This window comes from Dasypus novemcinctus, chromosome 6 (genome assembly GCF_030445035.2).
Source record: "Dasypus novemcinctus isolate mDasNov1 chromosome 6, mDasNov1.1.hap2, whole genome shotgun sequence".
NCBI lineage: Eukaryota > Metazoa > Chordata > Mammalia > Cingulata > Dasypodidae > Dasypus > Dasypus novemcinctus.
This window is the reverse complement of record NC_080678.1, coordinates 122,143,689-122,157,068: the sequence shown is the minus strand read 5'-3', so window position 1 is coordinate 122,157,068 and position 13,380 is coordinate 122,143,689. Positions and strand designations below refer to the sequence as shown.

The window sequence follows — 13,380 nt, the reverse complement described above, 5'->3', positions numbered from 1 at the left end:
CAACTCTAATACTAATTATGGGTTCAAATTGATGGGGCAGAAGAGACATGTCTAGGGAAATAACAATTGAGTCCAACTCTGTCATACTGGGGAGCATAAATTTCAAAGTAGGGTGCACTGGCATGGCACCAAAATCCTGCTTTTTTTTGCCTTGCCTGTAGTGTCTAGATGTCTCTGCTATTTGAGGCAATATTTACTTTGGCAGTCAATGAGATCCTGTTGAGGTTTGCATAAGTGTAACCTCTGGGATGACTTCCTAACTCACTTTGAAGTGTCTTAGCCATATAAACTCATTTGTCTCTACCTCTTACCCCTTTTGGTCAAGTCTTTTTCCAGTTGCATTGCTAGTTGGTGCTTGGTAGTAATCCTTCAGAGCCAGGGAGGCTCATCCCAGTAGTCGTGTCCCACCCTGGGAGAAGATAATGCGTTTATATGTCAAGTTTCGCTTAGAGAGAAGCCACATTTGAGCAAAAAGGAGGCTTTCAGGAGATAACTCTGAGACACCCAATAACACTAGGCTAAGTTTCAATTTCAAAATTAAATGTTCATAAGTATAGTCATCAGTATCATGGGCCCATCAAAGGACCATCCTCCAGGACTAGTCACTGCCCTTGTACTCAGGTGATTTTTGCTGTTCCATTAGAGAATGTGGCAGAACGCCCCAGGATGGGAATTCAGTATTTTTACCACTATTGTGTAAATATCCACTTACCATGACTAAGCCCCATAAACATTTGAACACAATTATATGCTTTAGATATGTGCCCCATGTGAACCTATTCCCATGTATCCCCCATCATTGACACCTTACACTAATGACCCATCATAGTTGTAACCCTTCTGTGATCCAGACCTTCTTCAAAAATGAAGGCAGCAAAATATTCAAATACAATTAATAGGAAAACTAAGTAATGCATTTTAAAAAAATAAAATATAAGAAATTAAAAAATAAAAAATAAATTTGGAACAATAAAAAGTACTTTAAAAATATTTAATTTTTTTACATTATTTCTTTCATCACTGTAAATCTGTTGTCTTGCATGTATAGTGACATTTCCACCATTTATAATCCCAGCGCTTATTTATTTCATGCTGTCTTCAAAGAAGTTTTATGTTATAGAAAAGTCATGTACAGAATATAGGGGATTTGCATAAATACAACCTCCGCCTTTTTTCCTTTCCCCTATTAATAACAATTTACATGTGGATGGTTCATTTGCTACAATTATGCAACTATTAAAGCATTGTTACTAACCATGGTCAATGATTTACCTTATTGTTTACATTTACAATTTATTTTTATAAATTGTGATAAAATTTAAAATGGCCTGTATTCATCACTGTAATACCATGTAGTACAATTCCATTATCACCAAAATGTCCCATGTTTCATCTACTCTATTATTCCCTCTCCCTCCCTATAGGACCCATGGCACAACCAAGCTTCACTCCTTGAAGAACAAGATTCATAGTTACTTGCAACAATGTTGACATATTGGCCCGTCTTCTCCTACGAGGTACTGCCTATGCTCTCGAGTGACTCTCACCCCTTTGTTTGAGAACAGAGCAGGACTTCCCAAGATGGGTGTCCAACACTTTCCCACTCATTGTATGGGTCTCCACCCACTGATATAACCCATTATGACAAGATGAACACTCACTTACTCCCTAGAGGTCTGTTCCAGGTGTGCCCTGTCCCACCTATCCCCCACATCCAACACCATAGAAAAGTAACACTACCTTGTCATACTTGCCGAAAGAATATCCCCAACACTTAGTTTCAGCCAAATACCCACAAATCCCCAATGTTCACCTGCTCCTTACTCTAGCCCTACCCCCAGTTACATGGACAGTCCAGCCCACCCTCCACACCCGACAGCTTCACAAGCCAGCACCGCCAAACTCAGTAGCATAATTGCATCACTGTCATGCCATCCACTGCACAACTGCACATTTCTACCTTATCATAGATTTTGCCCATATGGGCATTTACTTACAACGTTCTCCCTTTCTGTCTCCTCTAAACCTATCTTCCAGATTTTAGCTCTGTGAGTCTGCTCAATTTGCTTAATTCATATTAGTGAATTCATGTAATATTTATTCTTCAGTGCCCAGCTTGCTTCACACAACATAAGATCTTCAAGATTCATCCGTAGTATCCTGTGTGTTAAAACTGCATTCCTTCTTTCAACTGAGTAATATTTCATTGTATGTATATACCACATATTGTTTATTCATTCATCTATTGATGGTCATTTTGGTTGTTTCCAACTTTTGGCAATACTGAATAATGCAGCTATCAACATTGTTGTGCATATATCTGTTCACGTTCCTGATACAATTCTTCTGGTTATATAATTGCAGTGGGATTGCTGGATCATATGGCAGTTCTAGAGTTAGCTTCATGAGGGACTGCCAAACTGTCCTCCATAATGGCTGCAACATTCTACATTCCCACAAGCAGTGATTAAGGTTTACTATTTCTTCACTTCATCTCTAACACTTTTAGACCTCTGTTTTCTTAAATTTCCATCCAAAGTAATTGGTATAAGATGATATCCCATTGGTTTCAATTTGTATTTCCCTAATAGATAGTGATGTTGAGAATCTTTTCATGTGATTTTTAGCCATTAGTATTTCTTCTTTGTAGAAGTGTCTATTCACATCACTTGCCCATTTTAAAAATGGGTTGTTTGTCTTTTTATTTTTGAGTTGCAGGGTTTCATTATATATACTGTGTACCAGGCTCCTATCAGATATATCATTACCAAATATTTTCTCATATTGTGTAGGCTACCTATTCACTTTCTTGAAAAATTCCTTTGAGGTGTAAAAGTTTTTAATTTTGAGGAGGCAATAATTTATTTTTTCTTTCATTCCTTATGCTTTTGGTATAAAGTTCATGAAACCATTTCCTAATACAAGATCCTGTAGATGCTTCCTTAGGTCATATTCCAAGGTCTTTATGGTCTTGTCTTTTATATTTAGACCTTTGATTCATCTTGAGTTAATATTTGTATAAGGTGTGAGATGGTGTCAACTCTCATACTTTTGGGAATGGACATTCTGTTTTCCAAGCACCATTTGTTGAAGAGGCCATTCTCTCCCATTTGAAAGAGCTTGGTGCCTTGTCAAATATCAATTGACTGTATATCCATGGAACTGTAACAGAACTCACAATTCAGTTCCATTGGTCCCTACGTCTTTGTGCCAGTACCATGCAATTTTGGCCAAAGTGGTTTTTAATATGTTTTAAAGTCAGGTAGTATGATTCCTCTGATTTCATTTTTCTTTTTCAATATGAATTGGGTGTTCAGGGCCTCTTGCCTTTCCAAATAAATTTCATAGTGAACTTTCCCAATTCAGTAAAGAATGCTGTGGTAATTTGTATTGAGATTCTATTAAATATGTTAATCACTTTGTGTAAGATAAACGTCTTAATGAGTTATAGTTTTCCTATCCATGAACAGCAAATATTCTTCCATTTATATAGGTCTTCTTTGATTTCCTTTAACACTGTTGTGTAGTTTTCTGCATACAAGTCATTTACATTAAAATTTATTATAGGTATTTAATAGTTTTCATTGCTAATGTAAACAGAATTTTTTCTTGATTTCCTCCTCAGATTGCTCATTATTGGTATACAGAAATGCTACTGATTTATGCATGTTGATCTTAAAACCTGCCACTTTACTGAACTCATTTATCAGCTCTAAAAGGTTCGTTGTATATATTTCTCAGAGCTTTCTATGCATAGGATCATGCCATTTACAAATAGTGAAATCTTTACTTCTTTCTTTCCTATTTTGTTGACTTTTATATCTTTTGTCTCAGTGCTCAAGCAGATATTCTAACAGTGTTAAATAAGACCAAGGAATGTGGACATCTTTGTTTTGGGAATAGGTGCTGTATTTTCAAATGCTCTTTCTGCATTTATTGAGATGACTGATTATTTTAATTTTCATCTGTTTATATGTTATATTACATACATTGATTTTCTTATGTTGGACCATGCTTGCATACCATGTGTGAGACCTATTTGGTCATGGTGTATAATGCATTTGATGTATTGATGAATACACTTAGCAACTATTTTGTTGAAGATTTTAGCATCTGGTTTCATTAGAGAGATTGGTCTATAGGTTTCCTTTATTGTGGCATCTTTATTTGGCTTTGGTAGTAGAGTGATGTTGGCATCATAGAATAGATGTGCAATGTTCCCTCCACATCTACTTTGTGGAATACTCTAAACAGGATTGGAATTAGTTCTTTCCAGAGTGTTTGGTAGATATTGCCTCTGAAGCTATGTGGTCTTCAACTCTTCTTTAGTTGGGAGGTTATTGATGACTACTTCTGTCTTGTTACTTGTGATTGGTCTTACAAGTTCATCAATTTCTTCTTTCATCAATATAGGCTACTTGTGTGTATCTAGGAATTTGAAGAAATTATTCATCTCATTGACATACAATTTTTCAAAGTATCCTCTTTATTTCTGGGTGGGCATTATTGATATAACCCTTCCTTGTTTTGTATTTTATGTATTTGCATCTTCTCTCTTTTCATTTTTGTTAAGTCTAGGTAGGTACTTATCAATTTTACTAATCTCAAAGAACCACCTTTTTTTTTTCCATTATGGTTTCCATTATGGTTTATATTTTAGGTGCTACACACATACACACACACATATATATATTTAAAGAGCACCTAGTTTTTATTTATTTTTACACATTTTTTAAAATTAAAGATCACACAGAACATTACATTAAAACACATAAGATGTTCCCATATAACCCAGTCCCCACTCCCCCACCCAATCATTTTTATAAGTTGTATATTTTTGAACATATATACGTCACAAAAAAACGTTACATTAAAACACATGAGGTTCCCACATACCCCCACTCACACACCCCAATCCTCCCACACCAACAACCTCCCCCATCATTGTGGCACATTCATTGCATTCACCGAACACATTTTGAAGCATTGCTGCACCACATGGATGATAGTTTACCCTGTAGTTCACACTCCCCCCCAGTACATTCAATATGTTTTGGCAGGATATATAAAGTCCAGTACGTTACCCTGCAATATCATTTAGGACAACTCCAAGCCCCCCAAATTCCTCCATATCACATCTCTTCTCTCCACTCCTTGCCCTCAGCAACTACTATGGCCACTTTCTCCACATCAATGCTACAATTTCTTCTATTACCAGTCACAAAAGTTTTATAATAGAATATCAGTAAGTCCATTCTGTGGACCCTGGGATGGTGATGTCCACACCACCTCTATATCAAGAGGAGGCTTAGATTCCCCATGGATGATGGATACAGTTCTTCTGCTTGCAGTTGTGGCAGTCTTCATTCCTTGGGGTGTGGGTGGACCATCTTAACTTCCCTGTTAGCTGACCTGGGTAAGTCCAATGAACCAGAGAGTAGAAGTTGCAACTCTGCTGAGGCTCAGAGTCCAGCTGGCACATGGGCAATCCAGAGATTCAAGTCCCCTGAGTATACACCATCCCTCGTGCCAAACACAGGTTCAGTAAAAGGGACAGAAAAGGCATGTGTAGAAAGGTCACATCTGATTCCAACTCCATCACACTCAGGAACAAATTCCACTGACATGGCACAGAACTCCAAATCCATCTGCCATGACCATATACCCTGTGGGTCTCCATAGCCTTCAGGACAACCAGGACTTAGGGTTCTATCTACTTTGATTGTTACTGAGATCCTGCTGAGGTGTACATAAGTGCAACCCCTCTGACGACCTCCCAACTCTTTTTTAAAGATTCTTAGCCATATACATTCATTTGTCGTTGCCATTTCCCCCTTTTATTCAGGTTCAAAAAGCAGTTTTTAACATGATCCTACATGTAGGCTGAGATATTCTGCTGGTCTGAGTTGACCCTTTTATTCAGCATTTCTTTGTAGTTGTATAACCAGTTATTGATTGGTAATCCCTTGGTGCCAGGGAGGCTCATTCCTGGGAGTCATGACTCATGCTGGGGGGAAGGTAATACACTTACATGCTGAGTTTGGCTTAGAGAGTAGCCACATTTGAGCAACATGGAGGCTCTCAGGAGGTAACTCTTAGGCACCCCTCAGTTCTAGGCCTAGTTCATATTTCAGGCACATAGGCTCATAAGCATAGTTATTGTATCAAGGGCTCATCACTGGACCATCCTTCCTTGTTGGCTTTGCCGTTGCACTTGGGGGATTATTGATGTTCCATTGGGGAATGTGACAGAGCTCCCCTGAGTAAGAACTCAGCAGTCCCTCAGTTGTTTGTAACTGTAACTACTATGAAAATACCCAACATATATCAGAACATTTTTATTTCCCCTATATATACATGCCCTGGAGAACTCCCTCCCAATCATGTGCCCCCCTTCAATAATACCGTATACCAGTGTTCCTCCCCTGCCTTAGTTGACCCTCTCTGTGGTTCAAAACTTCTTCAACAATAAAGCCTAATATATTGCCAAATTCATTTAATAGGAAAATGAAGTATAGTGATGGGTTTAAAGATTAGAAATAGAATACGTACTAATGTAGAAATACTAAAATAAAGTAAAAGGGAAGCGAATTTGGCTCAACAGATAGAGTGACTGCCTACCACATGGGAGTTTCAGGGTTCAAACCCAGGGCCTCCTGACCCGTATGATGAGATGGCCCATGTGTAGTGCTGATATGTTCAAGGAGTGCTGTGCCATGCAGGGGTGTTCCCCATGTAGGGTACCCCCATGTGCAATGAGTACCCCATAAGGAGAGCCACCCAGCACAAAAAAAGTGCAGCCTGCTCAGGAGTGATGCTGCACACACGGAGAACTGATGCAGCAAGATGATGTAACAAAAAGAGACACAGATTCCCTGTGCCTCTGACAAGAATATAAGGACACAGAAGAACACACAGTGAACGAACATAGAGAGCAGACAACTGGGGGGGGGGGGACAGGGAAGGAGAGAGAAATAAATTAAAAAATAATAATAATAAAGTAAAAAGTAAATTGGTGTGTTAAAAAATGAAAAACATTATAAAGCTTTGTTTTTAACATTTTGCCTTTCATCACTGTATTAGGTGTTGCCCTATATTTACAGTGGTAAGGCACTGTCTTTCATTTCTTCCTCAGTGTCTACATCCTTTCTTTTTTTTCCTAAATATTAATTTTGTTTTCAAAAAAGTTTTAGATCACAGTAATTCACATATACATTATAAGAGACTCCCATATATCCATCAAACCCTTTTCCCCCTTCCCCAGCAATGATCTTTTTACATGTTCATGTTATATTTGCTGCAACTGATATACAGATTTTGAAACATAGCTATCAAACATGGCTTCATTTTGGTTTACATTTTCATATATATATTAGACAAATGTCTAAATTTTTAGTTTCCTTACGTTTTACATGATGGTTTACGTTTTAGCTTATAGACTTTTATACATTTTTGGTGTTAGTTAACATGTCCTATATCCATTATTATATGATCTTGTAGAGCACTTCCATTGCCCCCCAGTTTTCCATTTATTCTATACTTCTCTCCCCTTCCCCTCAGGGCTCACAGTGACAATCAATCTTTAGTACTTGAGGGACCAGATTTACAGATACTTGCAACAATGTTGAGGGCTTTACATACTAGACTGCCCTTACCCATTCGAAGTCACTAATTCCCGAGAGAGAAACAATTCCCTCTGTTTGAGAACATCAGGTCTCCCCAGTATATGGGTATACCTTCACATGCATTGTATGGGTCTCCACCCAATGATATAATGCACTATGACAAAATGCGCACTCACACACTCCCTAGAAGCCTGCCTCTGTGCCAGATGCACACCCTTAAGCACCTTAAACACATAATCCTCCCTTACTATATTTTCTAAAGAGTTTTCTCAAGATTATAGTTCCAGCCATATACCTGACAGTCTCCCATATTCAACTGTTCCCCCAGCGCTTCCCTCCAATTCCTTGGGACAATCTGACCCATCTTCCCAATGCTGGACCCCCTTAAGCCCACAAAGCCCTGCCCAAAGGTATCCCTATGCCCCCATCTTATCCCTTCTCTGTGCAAATACTTACCTCCAGCTTATCGTAGATTTGACCCGTGTAGGCATCACCTTACAACCTTCCTCTCCCTCCCAAAATCCTTTAGGCCTGTCTTTTGGTCTCTAGCTCTCTGAGACAGCTTGGTTTGCTTATTTCATATCAGGGAGGTCATGTAGTGTTTGTCCTTCAATGCCGGGCTTGCTTAACTCAACATAAGGTCCTCAAGATTCATCCGTGTCATCACATGTGTTTGTACTGTATTCCTTCTTAGAGCTGAGTAGTATTCCATTGTGTGTATATACCACATTTTATTTATCCATTCATCTATTGATGGGCATTTGGATTGATTCCAACTTTTGGCAATAGTGAATAATGCTGCTATGAACATTGGTGTGGCTATATATATTTGTGTATTTATTTTCAGTTCTTCTGGGTATATACCCAGCAGTGGAATTGCTTGTTCATATGACAAATCTATAACTAACTTTTTCAGAAACTGCCGAACTGTTCTCCAGAATGGCTGGATCCCTCTGCATCCCCACCAGTAGTGGATGAGTGTTCCCATTCCTCTACATCCTCTCCAGCACTTGTAGTCTTCTGGTTTTTTTGATAGCTGCCAGTCTTATGGGAGTAAGATGTTATTGCATTGCAGTTTTGATTTGCATTTCCCTAATAGCTAGTGATGTTGAGCATTTTTTCATGTGCTTTTTATCCATTTGTATTTCTTCTTTGGAGAAGCGTCTGTTCCAATCGTTTGCCCATTTTTTAAATGGGCTGTTTTTCTTTTTATAGTAGAGATATAGGAATTTTTTATATATGCAGTATATAAGTCTCCTATCAGATATATGTTTACCAAATATTTTCTCCCATTGGGTAGCCTGTCTTTTCACTTTCTTGACAAACTCCTTTGAGGTGCAGAAGGCTTTAATTTTGAGGAAGTCCCATTTATCTGTTTGTTCTTTTGTGGCTTATGCTTTGCGTTTGAAGTTCATGAAGCCATTTCCTATTACAAGGTCATGTAGATGCTTCCCTACATTGTTTTCCAAGGTCCTTATGGTCTTGGCGCCTATATTTAGGTCTTTGATCCATCTTGAGTTGATTTTTGTATAAGGTGTGAGATGGTAGTCCTCTTTCCTTTTTTTGCCTATGGATATCCAGTTCTCCAGGCACCATTTGTTAAAGAGGCCATTCTCTCCCAGTTGAATGGGCTTGGTGGTCTTGTTGAATATCAGATGACTGCATATATGAGGATCTGTAAAATAACCAGCTTTTGATTTTATTTTTTCCAGTGCTTTCTTATTTTCAATTGCATTTAGCTCTGCTCTAATCTTTGGGATTTCCTTCTATTTACTTGCTTTGGGGTTTGTTTCTTTTTTTTAATTCCTCCATGCGTGCAGTTAGGTCTTTGTTTTTTTCTCTTCATTCTTTTTTAATATAGGCAGCTATGGCTAAGAATTTCCCTCACAGCACTGTTTTTGCTGCATTCTATAGCTTTTGCTATGTTGTGTCATCTTTTTCATTCATGTTAAGGTAGCTATTGATTTCTTTTAGAATTTCCTCCTTATCTTTGTACCTAATCTAATTCTCTGACCCTTACTGATTTCCAGGTTCATTCCATTGTGGTCAGAGCAATTATTTTGTATAATTTCAATCTTTCTGTATTTTTTGAGTGTTGTTCTGTGACCTAGCATGTTGTCTATCTTTAAGAATGTTCAATGTGAACTCAAGAAGAATATGTATCCTGTTGTATTTGGATGTAATGTTCTGTATTCATCTATTAGGTTCACATCCTTTAATGTATTATTCATGATCTTTGTTTCTTCATTGATTCTCTGTCGAGACATTCTGTCTAATGAAAATAATGGTATAGTAAATTTCTTCCCTATGATTTTAAAGGTTTTTATTACTACACTTAGTTTTTCCAGTGCTTACCTCATGTATTTTTAGGCACCCTGATTAATTGCTTAAACATTTATCATTGTTCTTTATTCCTGACAGATGATCCTTTTAATTTTTAGTGTCCTTATTTGTCTCTTACACTAGTTTTAAATTTAAATTTTGTCCAATATTAGTATAGCTACTTCCACCCTTTTCTGATTATTATTTGCTTGTAGCATTGTTTTCCATCCATTCACTCTCAGTCTCCTTTCATTGCTGGGTCTAAGATGAGTTTCTTGTAGACAACATATAGATGGGACATATTTCCTTATCCATTCTGCCAATCTATCTCTTGATTGGTGAGTTTAATTCATTAGCATTTGATGATATTACTATTTAAGGAATTACTTACATCGGTCACTTTTTTGTGTTAATGTATAGCCTATGTTTTCTTTTTTATCTATTTAGTTATTCTTGTACTCTCTTCCAACTCTCTTTCTCTTGTTTTTTTCCTCTCAACTTGCAGAAATCACTTTAGTGTTTCTTGAAGAGCATGTTATTGAAATACTCTCTTAATTTCTTTTTATTTGTGTATATTTTGAACTCACCCTCATTTTTTGAATGCCAGCTTTGCTGTATAGAAAATTCTTGGCTGGAAAGTTTTTCTTTCAGCACCTTAACTATATTCATGCCACTACCTTCTTGCCTATATGGTTTCCAATGAGAAATCACCAGTTAATCTTATTGAGCTTCCCTTGTATGTGATAGATTTCCTTTCTCTTGATGCTTTTAGTATTCTCTGTCTTGAGCATTGGACAATTTGACAAGTATATGTTTTTGGGTAGGCCTGTTAAGATCTATATACTTGGAGCATGCTGTGCTTCCTAAATGTGTATGTCCATGTCCCTCAGTATAGTTGGGAACTTTTCAGATATTATTTCCTCCAACACTTCTTCTAGCCCCTTTCCCTTCTCTTCTCCCTCTGCGATGCCTATAATACATATGTTTGTGTGTTTCATGTTGTCATCCAAATCCCTAAGTCGCTGCTGGATTTTTTCTATCTTTTAAAATGTATCTATTCTACTATCTGTCTGATTTCAGATGTACTATCTTCCACTTTGCAGATTCTTTCCTCTGGCTGTTCAAATCTGCTGTTATGTGCTTCCAGTGTAATTTTGTTTTCTTGCCTTCTGTCATTCATCAACATCCTTTTCTGAATGTTTACAATTTCTTCAGTATATTCCCCCAATGTCTTCTTAATATGCCTTATCTCTTTTTTCACTTCAAGTTGATTCATGATATTTGTTTAGACAACCATGATTAGTTGTTCCACATTCTGCATCTCTTCCTGTCTTTTAGTTTGTTCATTAGACTGAGTCATGTCTTCCTATTTTTTTGGTGTCTGGGAATCTGTTTTTCTTGATGGGCTTATTTGAATCATTAGCTTCTCTTTTTATTTTAGGGTTTCATTTTTTTGGGGTGTGTGTGGTGAGGTTAATTTTAATACTTGGCTTCTCTTATTCTATATCCTTGCAGTTGTCTGTGCTCTCTTGAAAAAAATGTTAGGACCAGAGTAAAGGAAATACATAAAAAGTAAAAGAGAATAGTTATAATTATATTTAAAAAGTAGCAGAGGAACTGTGTAAGAACTTAAAATTAAGTAATATGAGTAAAAATCATAAAAATAAAAAGGAATAAGAATAAGAAGAAGTGGAATAAGAAAAAAAAACAAAAAAACAGGAAAAATTATAATGAATTAAAAGGGCAGAGAGATGAGTTGAGAAAATTAAAACAAGAAATAAGATAGAAAAATGCAGTATGAATTAAAAGGGCAGAGAGATGAGAAGACAGCAAAAGGAAAGGAAAAAAGTGTGACACAGGGAAGGAAAAAAAACTAAAAATGAAGACCACAGAAGAAGAGGTGTAATGGAAGAAAAGCAATAGAATTCAGAAGACAGGAAAATGAAGTAATGAAGAGAAATAAAGTAGGTTGAAAAATAATTAAAATAAAGGTAATAAAGAAAGCAAAAACAACAAATAAGAAAGAAAGAAACAAACAAAAAACAATGAAGAAGCCACTCAGAAAAAACTGACTTCCTTCTCAGGCCCTGGAGACCTTCTCAGGCTGCTGGTCTACATCAATTAATTACCCTGCATGCCGCCCTCCACAGGTAATGTATCCTGTAGTGAATAAAATAAAAAAAGGAACCAAGATTCAAAAAACCACAAAACACACAGTAGAAACACAGTCTATAGGATCCCAAACATAAAATTTTAGCTGAGTGCCTTGAATCTCCCTGGACTCCTTCTCTTCGGAGGTATACTGGTCTTGAACTGGTGATTTTGGACATGTAAGGTAGGAATTTTTCCACTGCACTACATATCTCTATACACTAAATAGGCTTTTGAAAGCTTGTTGGGCTCTTCCTGCCCCCATTTCTTTTAGGTGAGTTGGACTTTTAATAGTTTTCAGTGGCTGGGCTTGATAGTTGCCTGTCTCTGCTGCTTCCCTGGCCAAGTTCCTCTCTCCCAGGGTGGCTGGGTGTTCAGTGTCAGCTGGTATCCTTTCTCAGATTCAAAGGGGGCTCAGGTGTCCCAACCCAGAGGAATGCTACTACACTCCACCCTTCACTAGACCCCCCTTCCTACCAGGGAATTCTCCCTCCCTCTTAGTTAGCTGGTGAATGCCAGGGAGTCCACAGAGGCTTTGTGACTTGAGGGTGGGGCTCAGCTTTTTCCAGGCACAGGGATGAATAACTCAGGGTTTTCCCTTGGGCCCTTTATCTCTTTGTCCAGCTACTTCCAGATTGATGCCCTGAAGTCTCCTGCTCTGTATATTCCCAGAAATACCTCACTTTGGTAGGATTTACCCATCCTCAGCTGTTTTTTTTTTTTGAAAGTGTTAGGCCTCAAGGAAGGGCCTTTATGCAGAACCAGAGATGGCATAAAGAAAACTTCAAAACAAGAGTTAGGCCAACTCTCATTTATTACATCTGCAGAGGTAAGTTTCCAAGCCTGTCTACAGTGACTCAGACCTGAATCCTCATGCTGCAGTTTCACTCTTGCTTAAATACTCAAGTTACTACTTACTGTTTGTATTGATTTTGCATTAGTTTTTATGCATATGGATGAACACACGTAGCTGGTAGTATAATTGAATGATTAGTATGTTCAGGAATTCACCCTTGCACATACATTGCATGATCAAGACAGGGGAAGGTAACTCCACCCCTGGGTGGGAAATTTATTATGTTAATTAAGTAAGTTGATGTGAGGAGAGCAAGGGGCTGCTTCTGTGCAGTCTTCCAAATTGAACCAGTTGAAGCTGGTTTTCATACTTCATTGCTTCAACAGGATATTCTTGACTACCAAAATTGGAATTTGGCAGAAAAAGAGAGTTGCATCTCGTTACTTTCTCATTTATGTACAATTCATTCCTTTGTATCCTAGCAAC

At 37.6% G+C, this 13,380-nt stretch overlaps 1 protein-coding gene across 6 annotated transcripts in view; it reads left to right on the top strand.

The window, feature by feature from the left end:
* LOC111761895 (zinc finger protein 709-like) overlaps positions 1 to 13,380 on the top strand; it is a 104,511-nt gene that overhangs the window by 20,912 nt on the left and 70,219 nt on the right. For 4 of the 6 annotated variants that reach the window (XM_058299341.1, XM_058299343.1, XM_058299339.1 and 1 more), the window contains exon 3: positions 1,425 to 1,517. The exons of the other annotated variants lie outside the window; for them this stretch is intronic. The gene's annotated coding sequence lies outside the window, so the exon portion shown is untranslated. The remainder of the gene's footprint in view (positions 1 to 1,424; positions 1,518 to 13,380) is intronic. 6 annotated transcript variants of the gene reach the window in all.